The sequence below is a fragment of the Lissotriton helveticus genome, chromosome 1_1 (assembly GCF_964261635.1).
Source record: "Lissotriton helveticus chromosome 1_1, aLisHel1.1, whole genome shotgun sequence".
In the NCBI taxonomy this organism is placed as follows: Eukaryota; Metazoa; Chordata; class Amphibia; order Caudata; family Salamandridae; genus Lissotriton; species Lissotriton helveticus.
The window spans coordinates 2,000,931,750-2,000,941,618 of record NC_136057.1 but is presented as its reverse complement, the minus strand read 5'-3'; the positions used below and the strand labels follow the sequence as shown (position 1 = coordinate 2,000,941,618).

The 9,869-nt window shown below is 45.0% G+C and overlaps 1 pseudogene; it reads right to left on the bottom strand.

Moving 5' to 3' along the window:
- Nucleotides 1-8,108: 8,108 nt before the first annotated feature.
- LOC144776182 (large ribosomal subunit protein uL13 pseudogene) lies at nucleotides 8,109-8,749 on the bottom strand (annotated as a pseudogene).
- Nucleotides 8,750-9,869: the final 1,120 nt, after the last annotated feature.

Genomic DNA, 9,869 nt, shown 5'->3' with positions numbered 1-9,869 from the left:
CTGAACAATCTGCAGTATCTTGAATGTCCCTTGGGGGGAGCCTAGATATACCGCGTTGGAGTAATCTAGGCGTGATAGTATCAGCGCCTGTACTAAAATCCTTCTGGCCTCAAAGGGAAGAAGACTAATAATCTTCCTCAGAAGCCTGATAAGTGCGTAGCATGTGGCAGCTACCTTCCGGGCTTGCACTGAGAAATTCAGAGCTGGGTCCATCCATACCCCAAGGCTCTTAATTTGGGTCTTCGGCTTGGGTGGTTGACCCAGCTTATCCGGCCACCAGCCCTCCACTGTGGTAGGTGCCTTATATCCCAGCATCATTACCTCAGTTTTAGACCCGTTCAGTTTCAGGAAGGATTCGTCCATCCATTCCTGAACTTTGTTAAGGCAGCTGGAGAGTCTCTCAAAAGGGGCCTCCTGGGTAGATAGTGAAATGATCAATTGCGTGTCATCTGCGTATGTAACAAGTTGTACTCCCCAGGGAAGCACCACCTCAGCCAAAGGCCTCATATATATATTAAATAAGGTGGGGCTGAGGGATGAGCCCTGGGGTACACCGCAATTAAGACACATTTGGGGAATGGTACTGAACCACCCAGCGGGCTCTCCCTCGGTTCCCTTGTTGCGAGAACTTCATTGGCTTTCGGTGAGAAAGAGATTGTTTTTCAAGATCTGCTGTCTCACCTACAATGCGCTTAATGGAAGAGGCCCTCAATATCTTCAAAAGAGACTTGTCAAACATATACCTAACAGACCTTGGTCTTCTACGAGTGCCACGTATACGTTTGAGTCGCACCGGAGGAAAAGCATTCTCGTATCTGGCTCCAAGATACTGGAATAAGCTAACGCTTCCCCTCTGCAAAATTCCTATATATAGTACTTTCAGGAAACAACTAAAAGCGTTTCTTTTTTAATCATACTCACGACTTCCAGTCTCAGGTCAAAATTTCTAGTCAAGCGCCAAGATGCCCCCGGGTGAGTCGTGCGCTATAGAAATGAAAATAACATAACATAACGATGTAAAGTAATGCAATTCCCAAAGTACAAGTTACTTTCATGTAAAATATCTAGTTAATGATACCACAATGTAATTACTGTGAAGTAATGACAGCACACCAGTAAAAAGAGTTTTACTCTAAAGTGGTATTGTGACTGCAGAGAATACATAGAAGGACATTCACAATATGCTGCTGATATCATCCGGGATTTTTTTTTTGATAATCAAATGTATTTGCATTTGAAAAAAAACAAAAATACAAAGGACAGCTCATAATTGCATGGTAGAACAAATTCCTTTGTTGACAGACAGTACAAATCCCAGCCGTAGTTTAGCTCCTTCGGAAAAGTCACCCCACCGGAAAGGCAGCGAAACGAGGTAGGAGGAGAAATAAATACACTTCTCAAGATAGCAGGTTCCGCCATTTGCCCCATACCTGGAGGAGTGTGGCTCACTAATTAGAGCGGCAGACCCTGATGCAAAGGTCTGGCCCGGGACCAGGGTTCAATTCCCGACGCGGCAGGGTCCTGAGCCCAAAAATGTCCACGGACTCGATAATTCTCGCCTCGGTGCCTATTCTAATCATGGGGTCCCACGCTGCAACTCTGGGCAATAGTTGCTTAATCTCCACTACGGCGGCCCACCTGCTGCGGGATGCCTGGCTTTCACCCTGGGGATACCCAGTAGGGGTTATCTCACAGGGAAAAGCCAGGACGGGTTCCCAAGGCAAGCGCCTTGATGCCTTCGGGTGATACGTGCGCTATATAAGTCGCAATACATTTACATTTACATACCTTCTGTAATTTCTGAGGACAAACCCAGGCCTCAAAGAGGGGTTCCTCCTGGGCCGCACACCAATCCACTCCCCAGCACCACTTTCATATGGTAGGAGGTTTGGTCTGAGCCCAAACCACAGCTATATCTCGCTTAGCCACCGCCACTGCTGTGCCTTGGAAGACTTTATCGGCTCTAGAGCCGTCCAGCCCATCAAGGACTCCCAAAAGAAGGCGTAGTGGATGATGAGGAACCTGCCACCCCAGAGTTTGTGTAAGTTCAGATTCCAGATATTATCCGGGATTAGAGTGGCGGTAAGCTGCCAACATGGGACCAGCCCTTGAGGATCTGCTGGAGAGTGGAGGATAATGAGTGAGCACCCATGCGTGCAGAGGATAGACACAGCCTACAGTAGGCATACAGTGATCTGTGAGCAGAAAAGAGCACTAAGGTGCACACTTATGATGAAGATACCTAGAATGCAATATTGTAGCTTTGGACCTGCATTCAATGAAACTGACACTTCAAGATGGAGGCTGGGACCGAGTATAGGAGATAGAGAATTACCATGAAGGTTCCTTCATGTTCAAAATCAAAATGTCAATCCAGAAACATCACTCCGGTCTTAGTGCACACAAAGGGGAAGGGGAAGTGAATGTTGTCTTTAAATGTGAAATCCCACTTTTCCTGAGCTGATTGTTCTTCATGGCACAGCACTGTGGACTTTTTGCTACAATTCAAATGCTCTGAGACGACGCCTGTTGAAGTTTTTAGACTGAATTGTTTAAGCTACCTTTTCTATCTATTGAAGTCCGTGGCCTAATTGTTTGGTGATTTCTCATCAAATGGATCCTCCATAAAAGTGAAGAAAGCGAAAACTACAGAAGTAGTATATTTCTTGATCATGGTACATGATTCGTTTTGTGCCTTTGTGGCTTCAGTCCAAGATAATGATCATTGGTTTTGCACCGAGTGGCAGGTCAGATCGAGAGGATCTAGAGTGGCAGGTCAGATCAAGAGGATCTACCTCATAAAACCCCAGGGCGGTTCCTCCCAGTCGGTGCTTTTCTCTGGTGCTGCCTGGCTTATCCAAAGAACCACCCACATCTGTGTCCAAGCCCGTGACACTGCCACTCCTGTATGGTCTCGTGGCCCATCCCATCCTTCCCCTTTCTTGACATGCAGATGGCACACAGTTTAATTGAACACAAAACAGATTTGCATAGGCATTAGGCAAAAACCGGAACTCTTAGAGGTGGATAACCAACAGGTGTCTCCATAGTTCTCAAAAGACCCACCTTCAAGTACTGCTATCCTTTCTGAACTATATTAATTGCCATTTAGTGACCAGCTTTCAGATGTGATCCTTCAAAATATGTATCTTTTCATAAATACTTGAATTAGTTAAGCACATAATCACCTGAAGGCAGCTGCGGCGGCATATACAGGTAAGAGCGGTGGGGTTGGGGGGGAGGGGGGCGGATTTCGACGGACGATTACGAGGGAAAATAAAATAAGTAATTATTTTTTCCTCTTCGTAGTCCCTGTCGAAATCCCCCCGCCCCCTCCCGGCCTCACCGCTCTTACCTGCACGAGCCTGAGGGGGCTTATTGGCAGCGAAAACCCAATATATATTGGCATCCACCTCAGCTGTACCCATTTTATAGATCTCAAGAGGGCGAAAAGTTTAATTGACCTCCAGGTTTCTAGCTGGTGATGTTGAGTTTAAAACACATTTTTGCAGTAGATGTATTAGTCCACTAAGGGCCATATGTATCAAGCCAAATTGCATTCGCAAACGCCGAAATTCACAGAATTTCGGCGTTTGCAAATGCAATTTGGCCAAATGGTATGTATGAAACAATTTTGGTCCAAAATAAGGAATCGCTAAATTTGCCATTCCTTATTTTGCGATTGCATTTAAGGAATTGCAAATTTTGCGATTCCTTAAATGCAATGTATCAAGGAAAAAAACATAAAAAAATGCCATTAAGGAATCGCAAATTACCACCAACTTATAGTTGGTGGAAAGTTGCGAATTCTTTCAAAAAAGCATTTTTCTTAAAATCAAAAGGTGCCATGTGGTGCTCATACATGCCCTTAGGGCATGTATGTGCGCCATATGCGCACACATGTCATTTTCAGGGGAGCAGCAGGGTGTTCTTGAGACACCCCTGCACCCTTGAAAATATTCACAATTTGCGATTAGCAAATTGCTAATCGCAATTTAGGAATGTTAAGGAATCGCTAAAAAGAAGCGATTTCCTACATACATACCATTTCGCGATTTCTAAATAGCGATTCCTTAAAAATCGCTATTTAGGAATCGCAAAACGGAATGTTGATACATATGGCCCTAAGTCAATTGACCTTGCCAATGCATGTTGATGGAAATGTCCAACTGGGCCAGCATATTAATGTCCAAGGACTTGCAAATGTTGAAAAGTTGAAAGCATTGTACATGAAACTACAAACATGCAGAAGGAGCTACTGATAATAGCCCGACCCCACAAACCAGGACCCGGAGATGAATCCTAGAGGGACTGAACTTAAAGTTACTTCCTCTAAGGGGCCTTCGAGGATTGGGAGTCTGGAAAGGGCATGCAATTCTGCATGGACAACACATTAATATTCTAGATAAAAATAGCACATGCCAACGGTCCTATTATGGGAAATGAAACCATACTCTGAGTGCAGGGTCATGGTCTATAAAACAACATGTGCTCGTGAGACATTATTAACATTATTGAGCACCACGGAAGAATATCTTCTGCAAGTGTGAGATGAACAGGCGAGCCAGGAAGCAGGGTCAAAAGGTCAGCTCCCAGCGGCAGCAGAGATGTTAGGAACTGCAAGTCCAGGCCTGAGAGAACAGAATCATGAGAAAGTACAAGAACTGCACACTGCACAGTCAGCTGGGCTCAGCCTCAACTTGATTACTGTGTTCAGCAAAGTAAGAGGCACACACAAGTTACCTTCCTATTTCTCAGCCACATACACTATTGTCCAGTGCAGGTTTATCAAATGTAAGTCACGAAGGCCAGGACCCGCGTCAGATTTGCAAGATAACCATTATGTAAAGGACTTCCATTTAGATTCACTGTATGTAATTGTGTCTTGGATTCACTGATGTTTTGTAGCTTATGTTATTTTAGGATGATTTGAAAATCTAGCTTATATCCTACACTCCTGGATTTGCATTGGACACCCCTGGTCTAGTGTCATAGACACACTCACAAAATTAAATTTAACACGGCGTCCTCAGGAGCTCTTCTTTCCCTGACGCCCACAGGAACTGGGTGCTGGAACACCCTTAACCACATCGCTGCTGCGGCTATTCCGCCGCAGCGCTAAGGGGATGAGGGGGCGGGGGGCCGCGCGGCGGGCCCATGCTGGTGACGGAACCGCTCCGTCACCAGCTGCGGTTGAGCTGTGCTCATGACGGAGTGGTTCCGTCATGACCCCGCCCGCTCAATAGAACGCGCAGCGCAGGCACGAAATCAGCACCGCGCAGGCGCATCGGGCGGGCCATGACGGAACCGCTCCGTCATCAGCACAGCGCCACCGCGGCTGATGACGGAGCGATTCCGTCATCAGCACGGAACCGGTTAACCAATCCTGGCGCTGCTCTCATGCTATGAGAGCAGGGCCAGTATTGGTGGGAGCAGCCTCACTCGGTGCTCCACAGTGCCCTAGAGACTTGCACTTACTCTGACCCAGCTGTTTTAAGACAGCTGGGTTAGAGGTTTCAAATTGCCCATGTCTGGCTGGCCATCTCAAGACGGCCAGCCCAAGGGACAATGGGACATGCACACTTTGAAAGTGCATAGCCAGCCCACCCTTCTCCTGCTGCTGTCACTCAGCAGCAGCCTGCCCCTGTCATGACGCTCTGTTCCGGACGGGGAATGAAAAATAAAATGATAAAATGGTAATAAATTACCATTTTATTTTTCTTCTTGAGGGCTTGGGGGGGAAAGGGGGGTTAAGTGGATAAGTGGAGCAATGCTCCCCTGCACCAATAAAGTAGCCGCTCCTGCTAAGAGGGCTGGTCCAACCCATTTAGCAATGTGGCCAAATTCCTGAGTGCCAACTAGCATGGATGTGCCATTGTAAGTGATACTGTTTGGCTTATCTATTAACAAATTATTTGGAAAATAATGTCCCTTTTACGACTAGTAGCCTGAGTATGTGGGTCCCATCAGGAGGAAGAGTTACTGAAGCAGTATGAATCCCACAGAGGAAGCAAGGGGGGTGCCGGGAAAATGTCACTTCGCCCAACACTCCAACCCCAACCTTCTGTGGCACAATGTTTTCCATGCAGGAGATTGTATCTTGTGAAATTTCTCCTATAAATGAACTATTTAAGCATCCCGAGAGTTACATTCTGAAACCAAATCACTGCTTAATCCAATGTGGGTCACTAGACATAAATCCAAATACCCCGTGTGCCCCCTGAATATTAAATCAACAATATCGATGGGATCAAATATCAAGGACAGAATATTGAAAATACGATTTTGACAGATAAGTGAGTCTAGATTTTCTATATCTAATGCCACATAAATGTACCTATGCAGTACATATATCTTCAAGGTACATAGATGTGTAGTTAGGAATAGTGAATATATACTTACCTATATGCTCTTACCTTTTTATATTTTGTCCCTCAATAGTCTGTCCTCAATATTAGTATGCCACAAGATTGCTGGTGTCGATATTCAGCAGTACAATCAATTACCCCATGTGCTAAAGGTGTTATTTGGCTCAACTCATTTTACTACTTTGCTTACTCATGTACGACTGAGTTGTGGACATCACAGCGGGTGACTATGTTATCTCCTCTGCAAGAATGTACTTAAAACCAGTTGCACCCTCACTTCTCAACTGGTTTTATTAGTTGATATATAGACTGTCAGACCAAACTTTGTGTTCCCAGGTCCAAGCCCCGTAAGCACAATCTGTGGTATCCTAGGTTGAAATTCTGGGATAGAATCCCTGTTGTATTCTAGCATGTGCTGATGCAAATAAGCTTGGAATGTGACTGGGGTTCAGATGATGCAGGGGAACAGTTGGACGTTAGAGCTGTGGCTAAAGTGCTTAACGGAATAAACCTGCCTCTAAATGAAGACAATCTGTTTACTGGATTCGTCTTTATTTACCTAGCAGACCATCACACAATCATTAAATCACATCACCATTTTAGCATATGAATAATGCAGTTGATGCTATAAATCAGTGTAACAATGATGAATACTGTAGTTGAGTATAAATATCATACGGTACACAGTTCCAGTAATACAATACAGGTTATCCAGGAGGGGGCTGCTAGGGGTCTTTGGTATCCTGTTCTTGGCTCTGCTTGCCCCACAATAGATTTAGTAGACTGTTTTAAAGGGAATACATTGTCACAATTACGACATACAATATATTGTTAATGCAAACGATGTGGCTAAAACATTGAATCATGTTGCTCTCTCATATTATTGTGTAGCTATCTTCATTTTCCTCACTCTTTCTTTTCAGGCCGCTGAAACTTTTCAGACACTCACCCCCAGATCTGGGTTGAATCCATCATCGTTCTTTAGCTCACTTCGCCACCCCAGTTCAGACCCAGCTATATGCAAATCAGTCTTGACCCTGTGCCTCATGGGAACAGTCCAGCCCGAACTGCCAAGCCAAGTCTTCCCTGGACCGGAAATAAGCATCCTGGGACCAGTTTGGGGCTAACAGCCCTCATCAGCCAGGCTAGCTTGAATCCAGTGGCAAAGTGAGCAAGGGACCTGAAGCGGCGAAGTGAGCTAAAGAATGATGATGGATTCAATCCAGATCTGTGACTGTGGGTGAGTGTCTGAAAAGTTTCAGCGCTCCATCTATCCTCTCATTGTGTTTGCTTTGTTTGCCCTAAGGTGGCAGGTATGCCCAGACGTGGGTCCCTTGCTCACTTTGCCACTGGATTCAAGCTAGCCTGGCTGATGAAGGGTGTTACCCAGAAATCGGACCCAGGATGCTTGTTTCCGGTTTAGTTCGGGCTGGACTGTTCCCCTGAGGCACTGGGTCAAGACTGATTAGCATATGGCTGTGTCTGAACTGGGGTGGTGAAGTGAGCTAAAGAACGATGATGGATTCAACCCAGATCTGTGACTGGGGGTGAGTGTCTGAAAAGTTTCAGCGCTCCGTCCATCATCTCCTTGTGTTTGCTTTGACCTCAACATGATCTTTGATTCGGGCTGGACTGTTCCCATGAGGCACATGGTCAATACTGATTTGCATATAGCTGTGTCTGAAATGGAGTGGGGAATTGAGCTATAGAACTATGATGGATTCTTTTTAAAAAAAAAAATATTTTTAAAATATTTATTTTTGCAGTCTGAAAGCGAGGCTCCTACACAAGGATTCCATAGTGCTTCAAAACATCTGTGTACTTTGAGATCTTGCTTTCGACGTTCTTCTCCGCCTGTTTCTTTAGTTTCATCACAGTCTTCTTTTCTTGTAATGCATTTTGGCCTTTTCTTTACGCTTCTCTTCCAAAGTAGTGAGCAAGGCGGCCCAAGTATGCATACTTGCATGTTGGTTTCAAAAGGACAATCTTCAGGGCTGCTGGGACCACCATACGCTTTCGCTTATCGTATGGAGGAGGGAAGACATCAAAGACCTTCAGCCTTTCCAAGGCAGCCTGGCCACGCTTTGTCTTGTGAGGTAGCATACCTCGGACTGTCCTCCGGAAGATGTGACAAGGGGCTCTGAAGTGGTATAGGCCACGAGATGGGTTGGTGTTCATTCTCTTTCGCAAGAAAGCAAGGTACTTCAGTTTGTTTCGGTAGAAGTTGCCAGAGATGTTGATGCCCTCGCATCTTACAACAACCACTTTACGACCAAGCAACACTTGCTTAGCTACTATGGCTGAAAGTCGTCCAAGGAGATGCCCTCGGCTATCAATGGTTAGAACCTTTAGGTCCGCCATGGCTGCCTGCGCACTGGGAAAAAGACAGAACTATGATGGATTCAATCCAGATCTGTGACTGGGGGTGAGTGTCTGAAAAGTTTCAGCTCTCCCTCCATCATCTCCTTGTGTTTGCCATGTTGAGGTCAACACACCTCTTTCCCGTGAAGTATGCTAACTCCTGACGAGTTACAGTCTCAGTAGTGCCAAAAAGGCTCTGAAATGCACCACCTGCTTTTAGTTTCTATGGTTGGGTAGTTTTTTACACCAAGACAAAGGTGTTTTGTTTTGTAGTGCACAACATTTCTATTTAATTAACTTTTTGCCCAAACATCCCTCAGGCAAGGTTTTTGCAAAGAAAGTTTGCGGAAAAAGTTTCCTGTAAAAAGTCTATTTTCAGTTTTCTTTTCAGTGAAAAGAAAATTGTAATACCCGTTTTCTTCCTCCCACAAATCAAGTTTTGCAGACATTTTTTGTCACACTTTTTTTTATAGAAATGCTCTGCAAACATTAAGGAGTTCGTTAATTTTGTCAGCTCGACTTCACACAGTGACAGGAAGAGAAGTTCTGCAGACTACAAGCACCCGGTCTTACTTCTCCAAAATTGAGGAAGAACCACTCTGGTAGTTTCCAAGTAAAGTGTTTTTATGGTTTATATCTTTTTAATATTTAAGCAAAGTAAACAATGCATTGTCTAACAGTAAGGACAGTGATACATTTCGAAGTTTCATAATTCCATTTCCAGACATGTAAAATTCTACATCGACAAGAGACAAACATAGACAAGAGAAAGAAAAACCCTATATAAAACCCTAATCTCTCCCCCCTCTCTATCCCACTCACTCCTTTGTGCAGGGCATAGATAACCACTACAATTCTCAGTTGGGAGGCGGACCAATCAGGTTTCTGTTCTGTCTCCGTCAAGCACAGGATGCAAAGATATTTGGGAGATGTCAATTCTCAGAAGTCCTGGGAGAGTAGGGAAAAGTAAGGTCGCCCTATTTCTCCGAACGAGGCACTATGGTTAGCAAGCGTCAGCAAGATGTACCACAACTGGTGTATCCACCACAAGTGTGTGGGTATTCTCGGTGCACCCCAGTGGGTAAGTATGCTCTGAATAGCTGCTCCTAGGGCTAAACCTATTTGTTTCCCCCGCTTTGA